General features: G+C 41.1%; 1 long non-coding RNA gene across 1 annotated transcript; it reads left to right on the forward strand.

The window, feature by feature from the left end:
* The first annotated feature begins 5,834 nt into the window (after window positions 1-5,834).
* Window positions 5,835-6,561, forward strand: LOC102313256. The gene is made up of 3 exons (XR_317692.2): window positions 5,835-6,192; window positions 6,297-6,433; window positions 6,527-6,561. It is a non-coding gene; the product is annotated as an uncharacterized LOC102313256 (long non-coding RNA).
* The last annotated feature ends 4,178 nt before the right edge of the window (window positions 6,562-10,739 follow it).

Genomic DNA, 10,739 nt, shown 5'->3' on the forward strand with positions numbered 1-10,739 from the left:
AGAGATATAATAAGCCACATGGAACAATAAAAAAATCCCGTTAACCCTTTAAGACCTACCATAGAACCAAGTCCGCCAGAGCTTATATTATATTTTTACATGCTGTGGAGCCATTTTTGGAGCATTTCAAGTTGCTATACATCAATACAACCATTATAGCCCAAATTTTAATAATATGTCTGCATTAAGTGCATAGTAATTACATAAATTGCAAAAAAGTGCAATAAACTACAAAAAATTTAAAATCGTTTGACCTTATAACTGAAGAAGCTTCTCGGATGAGAGGTGAAACGTCTTCAAGCAACTTAAAGAAGTCCAGACGCTTTTCTTTGCAAGCTCCTTTGACTACGATGACCTGGATGACTGAGAACCTTCACAGACCCTCTCCCCACGGCCTTTCAGCAGCATACAACAGCAAACAGGTCGTCAGAGGAGTCGAGATGATGATTAAGTTTAACACTTTCTACAATATTGACAAAGCACTTTAATCACAAGATTGTTAGTTAATAATTTAGAAATGAATATTGTCTGTGTGGACTTCCCCCCCAAAACAAGTGAAAATGTAAAACTGCAGTGTTCAGCGATGCGGTTGAAAAATTTGAGTGCGCCTAACTTTTGTGTCGGAAGCGCCTACATTTTTAAAGTTAGGCGTATCGGTGCGCCCATGGCAAAACGTTAGTCTAGAGCCCTGTAGAAGCCTGGTTAGATCAGTTAAAATGAGACTGCCACACAGCGGCTATCAATGATGTTGGGAAGCTGCAGGCCATGGGTACCGTGTCAGATGGGAGCAAGTGTCTGCATCGGTGCTCAGATGCTGCAGTCCTGGAGAGGAGGGCGTCATTGGGCATATTACAGGAAGAGTGTACTCTGTAAAAGCTCCCCTCTGATTGGTCCACGTGGATACAAACTCATCAGGTTTGTGTACAGTGCGTGTTTGTATGTTCACCCAGAGGGTGGAACCTTACATGTCTCATTGCTGTTTTCTAAAAGATGAAATAAAAAATAAAAACTGACACTATTTGTGAATAACAGAGTTAAGTTGGATGAAAAAAAGAAATTGATTCAAATCAGTGATGATGACTCTATATGCTGCTACATTAGAAATGCAATCAGTACAGTGGATACCCTGTAACTATTTTCATTTGTGATTTGAGGATAAAGCATTTTACCTTAACAGTTAGATGATCCAGGTTAAATTTCTATCTCTACAAAATCAAACAAATGTTCCTGTTTTGTAAAAAACAAACAAACAAATGGACACATTCAGATGTTATTAGCACAAACACATTAAAGGTCATAATTTAGGACTTTAACAATAATACAGACATGTTTGTATGAAATGTATCACTAATAGATTAGAACTACTGTGCTTAAATGAAGGATAGGCTGCTCAAGGGCCCTGCAGTGAATAAAGGCCATATATAGTAATCTTGAGCTTCACACACACGCTTGGCTGCAAAAACACAAGAACAGTAAACAACCACCTAGCTAGCAAGAAGAAGAAAACAGGAGTGGGGAAGGGTTTCTATGAAGGACAGATAAGGATGTTTTGCTGAAGTTATTGTGTATCAAGTTCAGCATCTATGTAATGTGACACTTGAAAGAGGATGTGCAACTTGGACAGGGTGAAAGTATAAAACCATGGTAACAAGAGGACGCCCTCAGATCTGCAGGGGGCCCCGCGCTGTGCACATAGTACTCTCGAGAGGTTGTACACAAATAAACTAATTGTGTGAACTGGTACCTGTTGTGAAGTGTGTTATTGTCCGACCTACTTCAGGAATCTAAGAATTGGGGTCAACAAGATGAATATCTCCAACAAGCTGATTTGTTTACATTTGCACATCTTAATTTTTAAGTGAAATGTGCGTTTTGAGTTTATACACTATATGCAACCTTTTCCTTTTGCAGTGTTTTTCTGTGGTTTGTTTTTCTCTGTTTAAACAAAAGGGGGAACAAAGGTGTTTAAGTCAACCGAGGATGATTTGTTTTAATTTTCACATTCTTTTGATGGAAAAGCTTGAAAATGGACCTTGAAAGTGTTCTCCTGTACAACCTGGAGCTGGGACCAGGAAGTTAAACCAAAGGTTACTGACCCAGAAGGTCCTGGACTCCAATAACGTCCATCACTGAGAGGCCTCACTCCTCTAACACTGTGATGTCAGAGGGATGAGGCCCTTCAGTGATGTCACACCACATCTATTTATTTATTTATGTTGGAGTAATGAGTTATAGATGAATTTAAATCAGTTAATCATTGTTTTTGTTGTTCCTGACTGTTTTAATAAATGCTTTTCAAACTCGCAGGGTTTTATTTCATTTTATACTATTAATTACCTGAAGGGGGCGGCAATACGTCCATAAGCTCCAACTGAAGAAAATGGAGGAGGAGAAGAGTCGTTCCTGACTAGTGATGGTAAATTTGATTCTGTTTAATGAATCGACTTTTAATGAGTCTCTCCCCAAAATGAAACAGGTTTTTTGAGTCATTTGAGTCACTGAGTCAGTCGACCAGAGAGTGCAAAAAATGTACATTTTCACTCAAACTTAATTTGTTTCTCTTTTCATGTAAATCCTACTGCTAAGATGAGTGATTGAAAAAGAAAACAACTATTTTAAAGAGTAAAAAAGAGCAAAAAAAAAAAGATTTCTAAAGGGAACATTTATATTATTTATTTAATTTTATTAGTATTTTCCTCAAATGTGTCAAATATATATTTTCTCATCTAAATCATTTAGTGAAATAGTGAATTTCTGATTATTTTACTTACATTACTGCAGCAGCAGAATGCGAGTCAGACACTGTAATTATTTTTATTTTTTAATAGTGGTGGAACTGAGTTCATATATTTTTTCCTTTAGTCTGCTTATTATCTTTGCAAAAAAAAAAACCTCACAGCACCACCCAACATCTTCAGGAGTTTGTAGAGTGGTGTGGCAGCTACAAACTGGAACTGAACGTTGTAACGTTGGGTTGTGTTCAGTGGTTGAGAGGAGGCGGTAGAAACCTTAGCAGTAAAGTAGGAAGAATACACAATCACACTGGTACTGCGAATTCCACAGCGTATCTGTCACGGCTGGGGTGGCAGTCGTGTGGAGGTGAGAAGGAGGATCCAAATAGCAGCCAGTGGTGGAGGTGCAAGTGAGATTTATTTACAGTGAGTAATAACCAAGAAGCGGGCAGAACCGAAACATAAATCTAAACTGGGAAAACTAAATGACAAACCTAAGCATGAGATGGAGAACAGAGAATGCAGAGAGACGTAGTTACACCGAGAAACACAGACGAGCCGACAACAAACACAGACCGACACCCACTAAATATACACACACAAGGTAATCAGGTAATCACACACAGGAGGGAAGAACAGCTGATCCTAATACACATGATGACTGGAGGACACAAGCTGAACACAATGACAACAGAAAGAGACCTTCAGAATAAAACAGGAAATCTAGAACCCGAACCGGACACAAGGGGGGAGGACACAGAATAACTAGAACAGAGGAAAATAATCATAAAACACAAAACGCTGGGTCAATGGCCCAGGACCATGACAGTATCTTTTAATGCACATTCTCTTCATCAACTATACAAGGCCTGGTTGAACGGCTGCTGCTTATCAAACATGCCAGACAGTGTTCATACAACCTGTAACGTTGCAAACGTTTCTGGAGAGGTAAAACATACAAAGTCCGTCTCTCTCCATGTATTTGCGTGCAAGCACGTTGCTTCCATGAATCACAGGGAGGGCAGTGGCGCACACTACTGACATCATAAACCCTCAACTTATGTTACATTAAGAGAGACACCACACCATTGTGACTGTTATAACGTGAGCAAAACCAAAGAGATGGTGGCCTTCTCCAGCAGGCAGAGGGATCTGGCTGCTTCAGTCACCACCACCATCCACAAGAAGCCAGTGGAGGTAGCTGAGGAGCACAAATACCTGGTAACCATCTTTGACAACCTCCTGAAATTCTGCCAACACAGAGGAGATTCTCAGGAGGTGCCACCAACAGCTACACCTCCTTAGGAAACTCAACTCCTTTGGAGTCAGCACACCCATCATGATGACTTTTTACTACGCCTTCCTGGAAAGCATCATGACCTTCTCCATCAGCTGCTGGTTCCACTCCCTCAGCCTTCATACAGGAACAGACTGCAGCCACTGCATCAGTGTGCTCTACAGTCATTGGCCTGTCAGAACTCTGGCAGGTTTTCAGCCAACAGGCCTCAGACAGGCAGCCAAAATCATCAACGACCCCTCTCACATTCTTCATCCCCGCATTTATAGGGGCAACCGTGGCTCAGGGGGTTGGGAAGCGTATCTGTAACCGGAAGGTCGCCGGTTCGATCCCCGGGCTCTCTGTCCTGGTCGTTGTGTCCTTGGGCAAGACACTTTACCCTACCGCCTACTGGTGTTGGCCAGAGGGGCCGATGGCGCGATATGGCAGCCTCGCTTCTGTCAGTCTGCCCCAGGGCAGCTGTGGCTACAACTGTAGCTGCCTCCACCAGTGTGTGAATGTGAGAGTGAATGAATAGTGGCATTGTAAAGCGCTTTGGGTGCCTTGAAAAGCGCTATATAAATCCAATCCATTTTCATTTCAATGCTCCCCTCTGGGCGACGCCTCCGCTGCATTTCCTGCAGGACTGAGAGGAGGAGGAGCGCCACCTTTGTCCCCAAAGCCACTCTGCTTTTTAACTCCAGCCGATAAGAACATTTCCCACACCAGAAACATAAACTATCTGCCTCTTCTTATACTGCACACTTTATTCACTTTTACTCACTTTATTCACCTTTAAGTTACTTTAATTTTAAAACTGTGTTTATAGTATATATTCTGTGTATTTATTATCAGAAATCAGAATCAGAAAGGGTTTTATTGCCAAATGTTGAGCAGGTTTACAACATTAGGAAATTGCTGCGGTGCTTCAGTGCAAACATACTGTCATAAATTACGCTTAAAATAGACATGAAATAAAAATAAGAATTAAAATATAGTGCTAGTAGAAAGATATATACATGAGTGCAGGTGGTGATCAGTGCCAAACATGGAATGATGCAGTGACACAGCGTAGGGTCATGTGTTAGTGGTGGGAACAGTCATATGGTTATTGTTCATGTGTCCAACAGCAGAGGGGAAGAAACTGTTCTTATGGCGAGAGGTTCTGGTGCGAATGGACCGGAGCCTCCTGCCTGAGGGGAGCAGGTCAAACAGACTGTGTCCAGGGTGAGAAGGGTCAGCTGAGATCCGAGCTGCACGCCGCAGTGTCCTGGAGGTGTACAGGTCCTGCAGAGATGGGAGTCTGCAGCCAATCACCTTCTCAGCAGAGCGCACAACACGCTGCAGTCTCTGTTTGTCCCTGATAGTGGCTCCAGCGTACCACACTCTTATCTCACTCTTATTGCCTGTTAGTGCCCTGTCCTTATCTTCAACGTTATGCTGCTCTGTTGTATGTTAATTGCCCCTTGGGGATAAATAAAGTCTGATTCTGATTCTGAATCAAAGTGTAGACTGAATGTTATACTGCGTCAGTCGGACTATCAGACTTCAAAGGTGAAGGAGCGACTCTTCCACGGTAACACGCTCTGAGTTTCAGCAGCTGAGAGCTGGGAGGGAGGGGTGAGTGAGTCGTATGTATCTACTGTACAATATAAAGCGCCTTGAGGTGACTGTTGTTGTGATTTGGCGCTATATGAATAAAACTGAATTGAATTGAATTAAATATACAAACAAACAGTACACAGGACACAGAACAGAAACATACACAATTTTTTCTTACATACTTACATCAAGGACAATGGTTACTATAAACAGAGTACTGAGATGTATTTTCTTCAGACAGGGCACAGTCTCCTTTGTGGCAAAACCTTCAAACTTCACCATCCTCAGCTGAAACAACAACATCTTAACACCATCTTCATGAACTGCTGAGCCAAACCTGATCCATCAGTGCTGGACTGCACATATAACTACATGCCACACAGAGACTGCTGTTTTATGAACTGCCATACCAGTGTGTCTTCAATGGAGAAGATGACACACCCATCACCTGACCTCCTGCCTGATCTGGAGACCATCATCATGCTGCCACAGTCCACACCTCTGAGACCATCAAGGATGACTCATACTGAGGAAACTGTACTTCCTGTCAGAGATGCTCAGTGATCCTCAGAGCAGAGAGAGGTATGATTCTTTATCTTTGATAAAAAATGTCAGTGTTTTTAATCCAATTAATTAATTTAAATCCTGTTTAGTCTATGCTTTTTCTACTCTGTCTCTCGGTGCAGGTATTGCTTTCTTCTGAGTTCTTCAGTGTCCCAACTGGGACATTCAAACCTCACTGCAGAGCTCATGTCTTTCCTCACCATCATGTGAGTGTGAGATTGCTCTGGATTCTGGTTATGTGGCCTGCAGCACCTATAAGGTATTTCAGCATTGTTCATTGTATAACTTATTTGTAGTTTTTAGGCCTTAACACAAATAAAATGTTTTTTTTTGTTGTTGTTGTTGTTTTCAGAACAAGCTCGTCCAGTGTGCCTGCATTCCAGCTTCTTAGACTCTACGCAAGTGGACAGAGTATCAGCGTTTGGCCACTCTTACAGACACTGACTTCTGTCAACTCACTGCTACTGATCAGGCACCTCACTCCAGGAAGACAGAGGGCTGCAAGCCTGTCATCGTTTCCACTGTGGCTTTGTATTCTTGGGGTAGCATCAGATTTTTCCCACAAATATTTAAAGGTAACACTTATCTTATTTATGAAATCAAAAGTCTTCCTTTTAGTAAATCATATTATATTTGTTTTTTTTCTTCTTTTAGATTTGTATGCAATAGACGTGGTGGAGCTTCGCTAACCTTGTGGAAAACAACCATTTGTGTTGCTATTCCCAATAAGGTGACATTTTTCACACAATTTCTGTTCCCTTTATTAAACAAAAGCAAGCTTTAAATTGTTTTAATAATTTTTAATCTATCTTTTTCAAATTACCAGTTTTTATCATTTTTTCACTTAAAGATTTATGTTCCTCTGTGACAGTAAATGCTGAACAAGCCCAGCAATGTATTGACCCAAACTATTTAACATGTTTGGGTCAGTATTCGATTAATTTAATTTTAGTCAAAGGATGTTAGGCTTTTTTGGATCATAACAAATGTATGTTTACGTTTAACATTTTTATTTTTATTATTATTATTTTTACTGGTTTTACAAATCACTGAATACCTGTTTTAATCGTTTTGTTGTTTCAGTTGTTTAAACAAAGTCACTGTGTGAATATGTCAGCTGACATATTAAATAAATAAAATAAATAAATAAATAAAAATAAAATAAATAAATAAATAAATAAATAAAAGACAATAAAAATAACAGTGAAATATTTCACATTTTTCACCAAAAAAAAAAAAAAAAAAGAAGGAGAGAAGACAGGTTGGATCAGCTGTGCTGTCATGAACAGCCAGCTGTGGGTGGAGGGTGAGGTGGAGCAGTATGCTGTGGAGGAGGTGAGGCTCCAATATTCTTGAGGTGTTACCTGGAGGGGAACAATTTCCCTTCAAAAGTCTGATGGAAGTGAATTACTTGGAGATGGAGACCAGAGGCTCCTCCAGTAGGGAGACTTAGTTGATACTGAAAGCTGAAATACTGGATGAAGTCCTGAGAGTGAGGGGTGGAGTCAGGACTTCTCCCAGTGCTTCATCTTGTGGTCCTGAATTTAGATCCTGCATCTGAAGCCTGGCACTGGGCTGGTCCTGACCACAGGGTCAAGATGTTTCTAGCTTCACCTTCTTCAGTCTGGTGCAGGGTGGAGGTCCTTGGTTCATTCATGGATTTTTCAGCTTAGACACACATTTGTCTGACAGCTTCATTCTTTGGCTGAAACACAAAACAGCAGCAGTCAAATTATATATGATCATTTTTACACTTTAATAAGAAACACAAGAATTTAAAACAAATGCTAAACTAATAATCCAGAAAATGTTATTTACAGTAAATACAGGAGCCACAGTCAGACCTACACATGTGCCGTCACTGACTTTTTATTTTCAGAAGCTAAATTCTTTCTCCTTGTTTGTCCTCACAGAGAGCTTCCAATTATTAATAATTGTTTGGTATACGTGATTATTCTTCATGCACTGTTATCTGATCTGGGGACAGTCAGTCCCACAGCTACAGCAGACTCTGGTTCAGTCCAACCAGCTGAGCCTGTGACACACGCATATGTTCATTTTAAATGTGGATGATGTTCTTACTTTATCAGTAGAGTCATTCAGGTTTACTTTAACTTCTCAAAGATCAAAATCATATTAACTGTCAACACATAAATGTGAACTGTAGTTTGTGTATATTCCTCTTAAAACCATGCATCCATGCATAAAACCATAAAACCACGGCCCGGTACCAAACGACTCACGGACCGTTACCGGTCCGAGGCCCGGGGGTTGGGGACCGCTGGTCTACGACACAAACAAACACAAAAAGAATGAAAAAAACAAAACAAAAAAAACCAATTAGAGCTTAAATATGAATAACCTCTTGTCAATTGTCTTCAGCAGGGAGAAAGCATCTAAACTACTAGGCTGATTAATATGAAAGTCACCAGCAAACTGCTGCCTCACTTTGATTCTCAAAGAGCCATTAGCTGAAAAGCTCAAAGCCTAATTTTCTAGAGATAAAATGAATAAACCAAACTACTGGCAGTGAAATGTATTTCTATTCCTGTTTGTTGGATCTTCCAACAATAGCCTGCTGTTGTATATTCAATCAGAACATGCAGGAGAGGGACATTTTTAAGCAGTTTAACCGAATTTGACAATTTCTAAAGTTCAGGGCTACAAAAGTCCCTTTAAGAACTTACCATTGCTTTATTTGCCTCCGCTCATTGCACTTCATCTCATCTATGTTGTGCAAAGGCTGATCCAGAGGCAATACCCCAGCATGTCCCTGTACCTACCTGGTTGGCTCAGTATGGCAACATATGTGTTTTATCTTCTGTTTTTGCTCCTGCTCTCTCCCTTCCCCTCTTTCCCTCCTCCCTCTGCCTGGGCGGAGCTCACCTGTGGGCTCCTGCCCTTGGCCCACGCACCTGGTCGCGATCACGCACCTGTGGCTCATCACGAGAGTGATCCAGCTCCTTCATAAGATGGCAGCTGTGTTTCTCCTCGCTGGACCGTTGCCGACCCTCGTCAGTGTAACCCCTGCTCAGTTACCTCTAGAGTGTTTTCTCAGCGATTTGCCTTTATAATCCCTTCGTGTCTCTGTACAGATCCCCTGGACCCACCCCTGTCCGAGTGATTGGAGTGTGAAGAGGAGCGTGAGGAGTGGACGGAGTGTGTGTGTGACTTTCGGCGTCTTTCCCGTTCGTGTGTGGACCCCCGGAGCCCGGCTTTCCCCTCACCTTTGTAAATAGATCACCTGGTGTATTGTAATAAAGACTCTTGTGCTTTCAAGACCTAGAGCCTGAGCGTGAGTCCGTTCAGTCCCGCTGTGACAGGTTCGGTGCTGCAGGATTATATCCCATAAGTGATGGCTTCACATTTTGCATTCAGGTTTATGTAGTTCAATCTGTTAAAACTGTTTACAAGTTAGCCTTTGACATATAAATGAAATCCTATGTAAAATGTCAAAGTACAACTTTTTAGAACTTGCCTCTCTCTGGAATCTAAAAAAGCAAAATATGATGATACTCAGCAGCATAAATTAGTGTTTTGAAGTTAAGATTACAATGAAATTGTGATGCAGCTCATTGTTTCAAAGCATACCGTCATTAGAGAAGGCACTGAACGCAGACTATTTGCTGGGGAGGTTGCATAGCTGTGTAGGTTGGCGAAAGCAGCCGGTAGCTGGCCGGGGCATCATGATGGTTGCTAGTAGTGGGTTGGGGGGCAGACTGCAGAGCGGTCGAGGCTGTTTAGAGAAATGTTTAAAAAATTAACGACTACACACAAAGGTTCCTGTTCTCACACACTCACACTAAACATTACATTATTACCTGGTCCTTTCACACGTGAGGCCTGGGGAAACCTTTTATTTTGAAGGTTGCTCATCATCACAGTCTGTAACTGTATAAGGGATTTGGTCTAAAAGAAAACAAAACAGTGTTGCACTGCATTGTGTTTTTTGCTTATTTTGCCTTAAGTTACAGTAATTTTCATTACACAATAATGGTTAAAAACTAACAATTTGAAGACAACAGTAGCTGACTTGTTTATGGTTGAATTGTACTTCACTGTTCTGAAATAAAAAATAAAAAAAATAACAAAAAAACACAATGTCAATAAATAGGAGAAACACGATATTCAAGATAAGTTCCAGGTAAGGAACATTCAAAGTCACAGAAAGTCACCTGGGCATGTCATGTGATCATTCGGTCTCAGGCGACTTTCACCTGTTTGTAAATGGAAGCGGGTGCGGTCAAAGCTTCAACTGTAACACTCATTGTACACATTTGTAGAGGCAACTTTACGTTTCTGGATCATATTGCACACATTTGTATATCGTTTGATTGAATTAACTCTGCATACAGCAGCCATAGAGCGAGAGCAAGCCGACTGCAGGGCTACAAAAGCACCCTTGTAGCTTTTCTTTTTGCCTGTCCCGTTTGGCTCTTTTGCATCAGAATTGTTGTCTAAAGGCAAAGAAAGATGCCCAACGGATTTACTTTACCAAATTGACCATCCCAGCCTTGCCGTAATGGTCCATTTGATTCACCTTTTATTGTTTATTTTATTTTCAC

Source organism: Haplochromis burtoni, unplaced genomic scaffold, assembly GCF_018398535.1.
Source record: "Haplochromis burtoni strain Fernald_Lab_line unplaced genomic scaffold, NCSU_Asbu1 Contig_811, whole genome shotgun sequence".
In the NCBI taxonomy this organism is placed as follows: Eukaryota; Metazoa; Chordata; class Actinopteri; order Cichliformes; family Cichlidae; genus Haplochromis; species Haplochromis burtoni.